We start from the raw sequence: 9735 nt of genomic DNA, 5'->3' as shown, positions 1-9735 counted from the left end.
TCAGCAGTCCTGACCCGCCTCGATCCAGTTGTCTACGGAGATCATCTGTTAGGGCAACCAGAGCCGTCTCCGTCCCAAAACCAGGACGGAAACCGGACTGAAATGGATCTAATGCCGATGTTTCCTCCAGAAACCTACCAAGCTGTTCAGCAACCGCTCTCTCAATTACCTTACCCAGGTATGGAAGATTTGAAACTGGGCGGTAATTGGATAGGTCTAAGGGATCTAATGAAGTTTTCTTTAAGAGTGGACACACCACTGCTTCCTTCAGTTCCCCTGGGAATGTCCCCGTGTCAAGGGACAAATTGATGATTTCAACCAGGGGGGTCCGTGCAACATCTGGACACTCCCTAATCAGCCAAGACGGGCACGGATCAAGGAGGCAGGTGGTGGGCCTACCAACTTGGAGGAATCTATCCACATCAGTAGGGAGTATCCGATCGAAATGGTCCAACACTGGACCTGAAGTCAGTCGAGGGGCCTCCAGTTCAGTCACTGTATCTAAATTGGCAGGGAGGTCACGGGGGAGCAACAGGACTTTCTCCGCAAAAAAGCTCGCGAATGCCTCACAGCTGTGGGTCGAATTTGTGCTTAAATTTGGTTGTCCTCCTAAGGACGTTATTGACCTAATTATTCTAAAAAGTTGTGCCGGGCGCGAGCTAGCGGATGCAGTGGAAGCTGCAAAGTAAGATTTCTTAGCAGCTTTCATAGCCATCTCATAGGCTTTCATAAGCATCCTATAAGATGTTCTTGAGGCTCCGTCACGAGTCCGTCGCCATACTCGCTCTAGCTGTCTGAGATCCCGCTTCATTTTCGGAGCTCCTCAGTAAACCAAGGGGCCCGGTTTCGACGGGGTCGCAGAGGGCGCTTAGGCACGATCTCATCAGTGGCTGCCAAGAGCCGGTTATTCCAGTCCTCAACAAGGTCATCTAATGAGTCGCCAGGAGGAGCAGGGTTCTGCAAGGCTTGTCGGAATCTATCAGGATCCATCAGTTTTTGTGGACGAGCCCAAATAGGTTCGCCACCCGAGCCGGGGAGGAGTGGGAAGTCAATCTTGGCTTTCAGAGCGTAGTGATCAGACCATGGCACTTCCACAGCGGGGAGCATGATCACATCTATGCCAGCCCCAAAGATCAGATCCAGCGTGTGGCCTGCTTGATGAGTGGGGCCCAAAACAAACTGGGAGAGCCCTAGTGTTGCCATGGAAGTCACTAAGTCCAGAGCCTGTGAGGAGGGAGCGGCATCGGCATGGACGTTGAAGTCTCCCAAAACCAGTAGGTTTGGGAACTCCAAGGCCCAGCCCGCCACCACCTCCAGCAGGTCTGACAGGGTGGCTGCAGGTGTGCTGGGTGGTCGGTACACCAGCCAGACAGCCAAGCTCTCCTTGGTGCCCCACACGAGACCAACACATTCAATGCCGGAGATCGCCGGTGATGGCAGAGCTCTGAAAGAGCAATCCTCCCAGAATAACAACGCTACTCCTCCCCCCCGACCCACAGTCCGCGATTGATGGAGGACAGAGAAACCTGGGGGTGTTATCTCATGTAGGGAGACTACTTCGCCTTCCCGTACCCAGGTCTCTGTCACGCAAGCCAGGTCAACCCCCTGCGAGACAAAAAAGTCACGCATGGTGGCGGTTTTGTTGCCTATGGCAGTGGCGTAGCGTGGGGGGTGCCAGGGGGGCCGGCCGCACCGGGCGCAACATCTGGGGGGGCGCGCTCGCTGCCTCCGGAGTCGCCGAAGAGCCTCGGGCGCAGGCTGTAGCAGAGCCCCATGTCTCGTGGAACCGACGAGCTGTGCGCGCGCCCGGGTTGAAGGCGTCCGGCAGGCAGCGGCTCTCAGCCCCGCGCGTCAGGGCCGCGGAGGACGTGCCAGGCAGCCCCTCCTCACAGCCCCGCCTCCGCTGCTGCTGCTGCAGCTGCTGGGCCATGTTGCATTTTCCTCGCCTCTCTGCCCCCCTCCTCCTCCGGGCAAGCGGCGTGGTTTGGGCAGCAGCGCCAGCAGCAACTCGACTCAGATCGGCAGGTTAGGGGTTGGGGGGGGCGCAAATTACTTGCCTTGCCCTGGGTGCTGACAACTCACGCTACGCCGCTGGCCTATGGACCTGGCATTGCACAGCACCAATGACGGAGGTGTGTAATAGAGTAATTAAAGATCTAAGCATATTGGGAATTTAAAAATAAAACAGATCTGTAGCACCTTTTGTTTCTGTTGTTGATCGCTGAGCTTTCTTGTTTCTGGACTGGTATGATTAGCACAGTCTTTCGGGGTAGATATGATAAAATGATAATGACCAACCAGCAACTTAAAGTAGTACAATGCAGGAAAAGATTTAGCACTTTGGTCTACTGGTTTCTTAACTCGGCCTAGTCCTCTCAGAATAATATTGAGGATACAAAATCTAAAAGTACAAAGTCTAAAGTCAGGTACCTGCGGTCTGATAATAAAGATTTTTTATTACCTTCCTGGAAGCCATGAACATGAACCAGTGAGATAGATAGATAGATCTATCAGTGATATACCGTATTTTTCCGTGTATAACACGCCCCCTATTTTTTGGGACTCCAAATTAAGAAAATGGGGGGAGGTTGCCCAGAGTTGTTAAGCTTTCTTTGGGGGGAAATTGCCCAGGGTTGTTGAGCGTTTTTTGGGGGGATTGCCGACAATCGTTCACCCGCCTGACCGCAGCTGCCAATTGCACGCCTCGCAGAAGACACCAATCGTCTGCCCAATATCTCCTACTCACGGCTGCCAACAGTCGCCCGTCCCCCCTCTGCACTACCCATCTAGAAGACGACCCAATTTTTTCCCCTTATTTTTAAATATAAAACCCTTGTCTTATACACGGGAAAATACGGTATATATCCCACCAACTCACATCAGTCTTGTATAAGCTGAGCACTGGATGCTGGTTTGTTGCTTAGTTCCGTAAGCTATTTTAAAAAGCCATCACAAAATATGAGGAAACTAATTTGATGATAAAACTGAAGGAAATTGTACATTAATAGCACCACTTAATAAAAATTCTTAAAACAAAAATGCAAGAACTTTGTGTGCAAGCCCACAGCTCATTGTTCTTCTGGCTCCTCAAGACAACCCACTGAGCTGGCTTGCTTACACAGAGGTTAGACTATGTGCTATATTTATTGAGCATTCGTTCTGATTTGTATTGTGAAGAGGTTATACGATAATGAACATTCATCCTGGTTTGCTTGTGTGGTGTTTCTAGGCACTTAGTTATGCAAACCTAAATGTCGAATATGCTCTTGAATTACTCCTGCAAAATACCAATAGTCCAGAAGGGTGACCATCCAGTCACCTGCCTGCTTTTTCTGTGGGTGGTGGTTCAACCATTGCACCAGCCAACATGGCGCTTCTTCAACAAGCTCAGCTCCTGCTTTATAAATGTCTGTATTACCTTCTTTAATTCCATGTAAAAAGAAAAAGAAAGTTGGCAATATTCTCACTGGTCCTTTGGAATAAAAGGTTAGGCTAAGATGCTCCCTAAATATGTATTGTAGGGTAAGAATTTTCCAATCCCAGAATGCCAGGTTTCCCTGTTAGAGTTCCTGCATGAGGAACCTGAATGTATGGTTTGTGAAATTAATAATAATAACAACAATTTTATTATTTATACCCCGCCCACCTAGCTGGGTTGCCCCAGCCACTCTGGGTGACTTCCATCACATATGGAAACATAATAAAAATAAATAAAAATAAAAGCTTATTCTAAAAAGCAGACAAGGACACACAAGGCTTTTAAACTATTAAATGCAAAGTTTGAAAGTTATATTGATGTCTTTCCATTAATTATTGAAGGACAAAAACTTGTGGCTGGATCAGGAGCCTTCCTCCAGGAAACCAAATTATCTTCATATGTTTTGCAAAATTTTGCATGTCCTGCATCTTAGAATCATGGAATTCAACAAGCACCTCTTATCTGTAACAAGCTCAGAAAAGCCAGCTATGTGTGTTTACAACAGCAGCTGGCTTTTAACAGCAATGATTGGCTAGAAACCCATCTGACATCACTAAACCATCTCCTCCCCTCCCCAAAGCCATTTTTCAAAGTTGTAAAAACCTATTCCGCCTTTCCATCCCTGCATATGTAAACAGGAGCGGGGGGGGGGGGGGGGTAGCAAGTTGCCATTTGCTCAATATTCATTTTGGAGATAGGCCTTATCTTGGGAGGCCTCCTTAGTACTATGAACCTGCTGGCGTTGAATGTCCAGATTTGTTCTCTGTTTGCTATATGGACAAAAGGCACATTTAATATAATGCCTGCAAAGGTAAAGGGACCCCTGACCATTAGGTCCAGTCGCAGACTACTCTGGGGTTGTGGCGCTCATCTCGCTTTATTGGCCGAGGGAGCCTGCGTACAGCTTCCGGGTCACAAAGGGATTCTGTTCCCCTTGCACCTGGACAAGGCATCACTGCTACACTATGTAACAAGGATGCAACTGGATCTCTTAAAAAAAGATTAAGTATTCTCCCTAGTAATTCCATATATAAAAACTTGGTTGCTTCCTCTCCACCCCCCCCTTTCCCTCTAAGAAGTTAGTAAAAAGGTAAAGGGACCCCTGACCGTTAGGTCCAGTCGTGGACGACTCTGGGGTTGCGGCGCTCATCTTGCTTTATTGGCCGAAGGAGCCGGCGTACAGCTTCCGGGTCATGTGGCCAGCATGACTAAGCCACTTCTGGCAAAACCAGAGCAGCGCACGGAAACGCCGTTTACCTTCCCGCCGGAGCGGTACCTATTTATCTACTTGCACTTTGAGGTGCTTTCGAACTGCTAGGTTGGCAGGAGCTGGGAGCTCACCCAGTCGCAGGGATTTGAACCGCCGACCTTCTGATCGGCAAGCCCTAGGCTCATCATTAAAAAATATTTTTGGAGGCAGATATCCTGCTTGTAGCATGCAAGGGATGTGGGGAGCTGGGGCTGGAAAGAAAAGGCAAGCTTACATTATGAGGGGATAACAAAATAAATGTGCTGAGTCCTGATAGACATGTGTGTTTATATGCATCCACAGTTCTTACCAAGGGGAAGGGCACCAGAAAACGCCGGTGCCCCAGGAAATTGTGTTGACTGTAAACAAAATAGGAGAAGCCTCTCCAACACCTATGCAAATTGCTGTCTGGATTCGGCAGCATCCTGCTTTAGCCAAGGACTTTTCTGGTTGTTCAAGATGGATAATCTCAAAGTAGCATCTGGACACTTGAACGCACATTCACAGGTATTTAGGAATTAAGTCTCCAAAGGGGAGTTCTCCTTTGGCAAGAAATCTGTTAATGGAGAAACTGAATGCAGCCTGTTCCCGGTTTGGCTTGAATAAAACTGCTGGGCAGGAGCGACCTATTTGTTAGGTATGGATGCATTTATTTATTATTGTTTTAGCGAAAACAAAGGTGGCTTACCTTTGCTGACAAGAGGACTACATTCATCCCTGGCCAGCCGTTTGGGGGTCCTTTTGCCAGCAGTGTGTAGGGAACCTATGTAAGGACTCTATATGGGCTCTTGGATACCCCATAAGGGAAAAGGGCATATTTTTATTTACAACAGTAGCCATTCCACATACTCACATGCATACATGGCGGGGGGGGGCAGTTCCCCTTCTCCACTGAACTATGCAGATCATTGGAGGAGGAGGGTTATTACTCCCTCCCCACATATCAGATGATCAATGTGATGACCAGGGAGAGGGCAATTTGCATCCCCATCTAGGTGATGGGCTGGGTAGAGAGGTTTAAATCCCAGCATTGTGTCTGCTTAATTTTCTTTTTTGTTGTTGTTCTCTTTGCCACCACTGCTATCAAAATCACTTGGGTTTGGGGTCGGGTGCAGAGCTAGAAAAATTGGCTAGGAGGAGCAGTTGCCTTGGGGCAGAGTTTAGCTACCCCTAATTTATAGTATTTTTGCCCCTTTCTAGAAAAAATAGGGACGTGGGTGGCACTGTGGGTTAAACCACAGAGCCTAGGGCTTGCCAATCAGAAGGTCAGCGGTTCGAATCCCCGCGATGGGGTGAGCTCCCGTTGCTCGGTCCCTGCTCCTGCCAACCTAGCAGTTCGAAAGCATGTCAAAGTGCAAGTAGATAAATAGGTACCACTCTGGCAGGAAGGTAAACGGCGTTTCCATGCGCTGCTCTGGTTCGCCAGAAGTGGCTTAGTCATGCTGGCCAATAAAGCGAGATGAGTGCCGCAACCCCAGAGTCAATCACGACTGGACCTAATGGTCAGGGGTCCCTTTACCTTTACCTTTACCTTTAGAGGCAAAAATGGCTTCCAGAGCAACTTAGATAAAAAATAAAGAAGCTTCCGGCACCAGGCTCACAATCTTAGGGCTCATCCACACTTCTGCTTCTCTGTGCTTTCTAGGCAGGTATCCAAGCAGTTTTTATTTCGCCCTTCCTCCTTCCTGCAGAAACCCCACTCTTTAGCACTAAATGGAAGCGAACGACAATCCAGAGAAAACCCGGTTAATATTTGCTCTGGTTCAGCAGTAAACAGAGGGTTTTCCCCAGGGGAAAGCAGAAATGTGGATGAGCCCCTAGAAGATACAACACAAAAGGAAAAGGGTTTGGAAGGGAGGACGAAAAAGTAAACCCAGCCTCCGGTTACTTGTTACAAACTAACGCTGTAATGCTCATTACAGTAGGTAAAAAGGTAAAGGATCCATGTACGGTCAAGTCCAGTCAAAGGCAACTCTGGGGTTGCGACACTCATCTCGCTTTCAGGCTGAGGGAGCCGGTGTTTGTCCGCAGATAGCTTTCCGGGTCATGTGGCCAGCATGACTAAGCCGATTCTGGCACAATGGAACACCATTGACGGAAACCAGAGCGCACGGAAATGCCGTTTACCTTCCCGCCACAGGGGTACCTATTCATCTACTTGCACTGGTGTGGCAGTGAGAGAAAAGGGCTCACAGCCAGAGCTGCTTCCAGATACGATAGAGGGTGCTTGGGTGTGGGTTCCTCTCCTTCTGGTGGCCTTGATGAAATGTAGATGTAGAACAGCAAGGGCTGAGCTGTCCATTATTCCAACACCTTAAGAAGTTATTCCATGGGTCAGAAACACCAGCATGGGAATGGCAATGGGAATCCTGAACCTGACTGTTCGGCCCTTTGACTTGTTTGGAGCTCTTTTCTTGTATCAGTTCCCCTCCCTGGCAGAAATAGATGCCCATTCAAAGTGGATGAAAATCACTCTGGCCAGGATAGCTATCTCTGGGCCAGCTGTCATGGACCTGCTCTGTTCCTTGTTTACCATCCAAGATAGGATCAACTGCCCCAGCTTAGCGTGGAGCTCTTTTCATAAAGCGAGCCAATCTGGCAGTCCCTCTAGGTCCAATTGCTTTTAAGATCCAAAATGTAATAAAACAGATTTATTTAAAAAGAAAGAGGCAGAACAATCTTTGATATAAATTATATATTTCTAGTTAGTTATTTTATCTGTTCATGTTGTTGGTAATAAAGCAGGGCAAAAACAAAACAAAACTCAACATTTATGTTACATGATTCAGTTGCCAAAGATATGTTTTAAAGTCTGGGTTCACTTTGCAGGTATTTGGGCTAGTGGAACCCATTTCCTTTTTTAAAAAAGTTTTTTTTTTTTATTAAAAGCTTTCAACATAAAATACAATAAAAGTCAAACTAGTCTAAAGATGAAGAATAATGGAAAACCAAAATAAGAGGAAAGAAAAATCAATAATAGAGAGACAGAAAAGAGAAAGACCCATTGTCCAAAAGCACACAGAAATTCAGAGAACGAAGCTTGGGGACTGAAAGTAACATAATCGTCCTAGAAAAACCCAACAGGAAGACAAAAATCTAGCAACTGCAATCTCACTTCATGTAGGAAAAGATCTTCAGGTCAGGGGAAAGCATGACCTCCGTTCCCCTGTGATAGGTAATTCTCAATCACAGCTGACTTCAGACTGCGTTTGAGAAACCCGTCTTAGGTTCCTAGCATCTCATTTTTTAAGATGCATGCTCCCATGTCCTTTGCAAATGAGAACTCAGAGGGGAGTCCAATTCACATTAAGCTTTCTAAGGCTTAGACCGCAGGAGACAGAGAATCCACTTTGCACCTAGGTGGAGAGTCTTGCACAGGGTGCTGAATTCAATAAAGATCCTGAAAGGTGCATGGATATAGAAATTAGCAGGTTGGATGACAGTCTTGATCCAGAGAGAGAGAGAGAGACCACTTTGAAGGGACCTGAAAGACTGCCATTATGTGGAACCAAAATGACTTCCCACTAGCTCAAAATAAAAAGAAGGAAAAATGAGCATATACAAAACCACAGCCATCGCAAGCTTCTTTTTGTCCTTTTCAAATGAGACATGACATGGAGATGCATACAAGTAGCTGCACATGGGGCAAATATCTATGAGAAAGATTCTAATAATAAAAACACCTGTATGGAGAGGGGTAATTGCAGGGTTATTCTCAAGTGCCACCACAACTACTTTTAACATCTACATTTAAAGCCAGATCACTGTTCTATCAAGTTCTGGATAGTCTACATCAGGGATGTAGAACAGGATCCAACTGGTGGGCCAGATCCTGCACTTCCCGACTCCCTACATGCCACTGAACAGGTGGGTTGTGCCACACACCTGCCTGTCACCTGATATTGCTATGACATCAGTCAACCCATTTTCCCTTCACAATACACCTTGAGTTCAAGCCAAGCGGCAAAGGAAAAAATGTTCCTTTGCAGGCATGGGTTGAATGAAAACTGTGCTTGTGAAGTTCCTGATTGGAAACTCCTGAATGAAGGTCAGACATAGCAGGACTTGCTAATCACCTGGTCCTGTTGCCTTCAAGCTCTGCTTTTGGCAGGAATGTGATCTGTCCGGAAGCCCAATTGTTCTAGTGATCTCTTTACCTGCTCGAGGTGGGGCAGGAGAGTGTGGCTTGGGGGAAACAGACCTGCAAGTGAAAATAGATCCCCTAACTCAGCCTATATAGGCTGTCTTTGTAAGGTCCACTTGGATTACCCATTGCAGAAAGAGCTTTTAACCTCTCAGCCTTGCTTGCTGGGCAAGGCCTGCTTGTTGTGTGGGCTCTGGGCACGCAGAGCACACTCTCCATCTCTCTCCCATTCGCTGGTTCCAAGGATTTGGGCACATGCCTTGGAACCAAACTCCTGAGTAAGGTGCGATTGTACTTTAGTTGCTTGGATACCTTGATAACAACTGCCATTCATTTTAAAAAATCACTTAAAAACACCATGGCTCACATTCATGAAATGTATAATGAAGTTGGAAGCTGTTTACACTGCAATACTCCATGGGCCTATTTCAGTGATTTTTAAGACTGTGGCATTAGAAACTATATATAGTTTTCCCTTACTCATGGTTGGGATTAAGGGGGGGGGGGGAGGAAACGTGTAATGAATGCTATTTGGCATCTGGCCTAACAAGGAAGAAAAACAGTAAATAACCATCCAAGAATACATGACACAAAAGGAACTTGATATACTTGTAGTACGGAGGAGTTTATTTGTCAGAGCTTTTGTGAGCTGTGAAAGCTGAGATTCGGACTTAATCCCCCAATTTCCTCATGTGAACAGCTTTCGAAAAACTCTTTGTTCAGGGTATTCTATACATCTTACAGTAGCTTTATGGCAAGGCTGACCTTCGGCCTTTCGAAGCACCGAGACAAAGTGGTTAAAGTGAAAGGAACTCAGCCAGGGCCGCCCCAAGACATTTTGTTGCTTGAAGTGAAAGACAAGAT

Source organism: Podarcis pityusensis, assembly GCF_964106645.2.
Source record: "Podarcis pityusensis genome assembly, chromosome: 1".
NCBI classification, from domain to species: Eukaryota; Metazoa; Chordata; class Lepidosauria; order Squamata; family Lacertidae; genus Podarcis; species Podarcis pityusensis.
Note: the sequence above shows the minus strand (reverse complement) of the source record.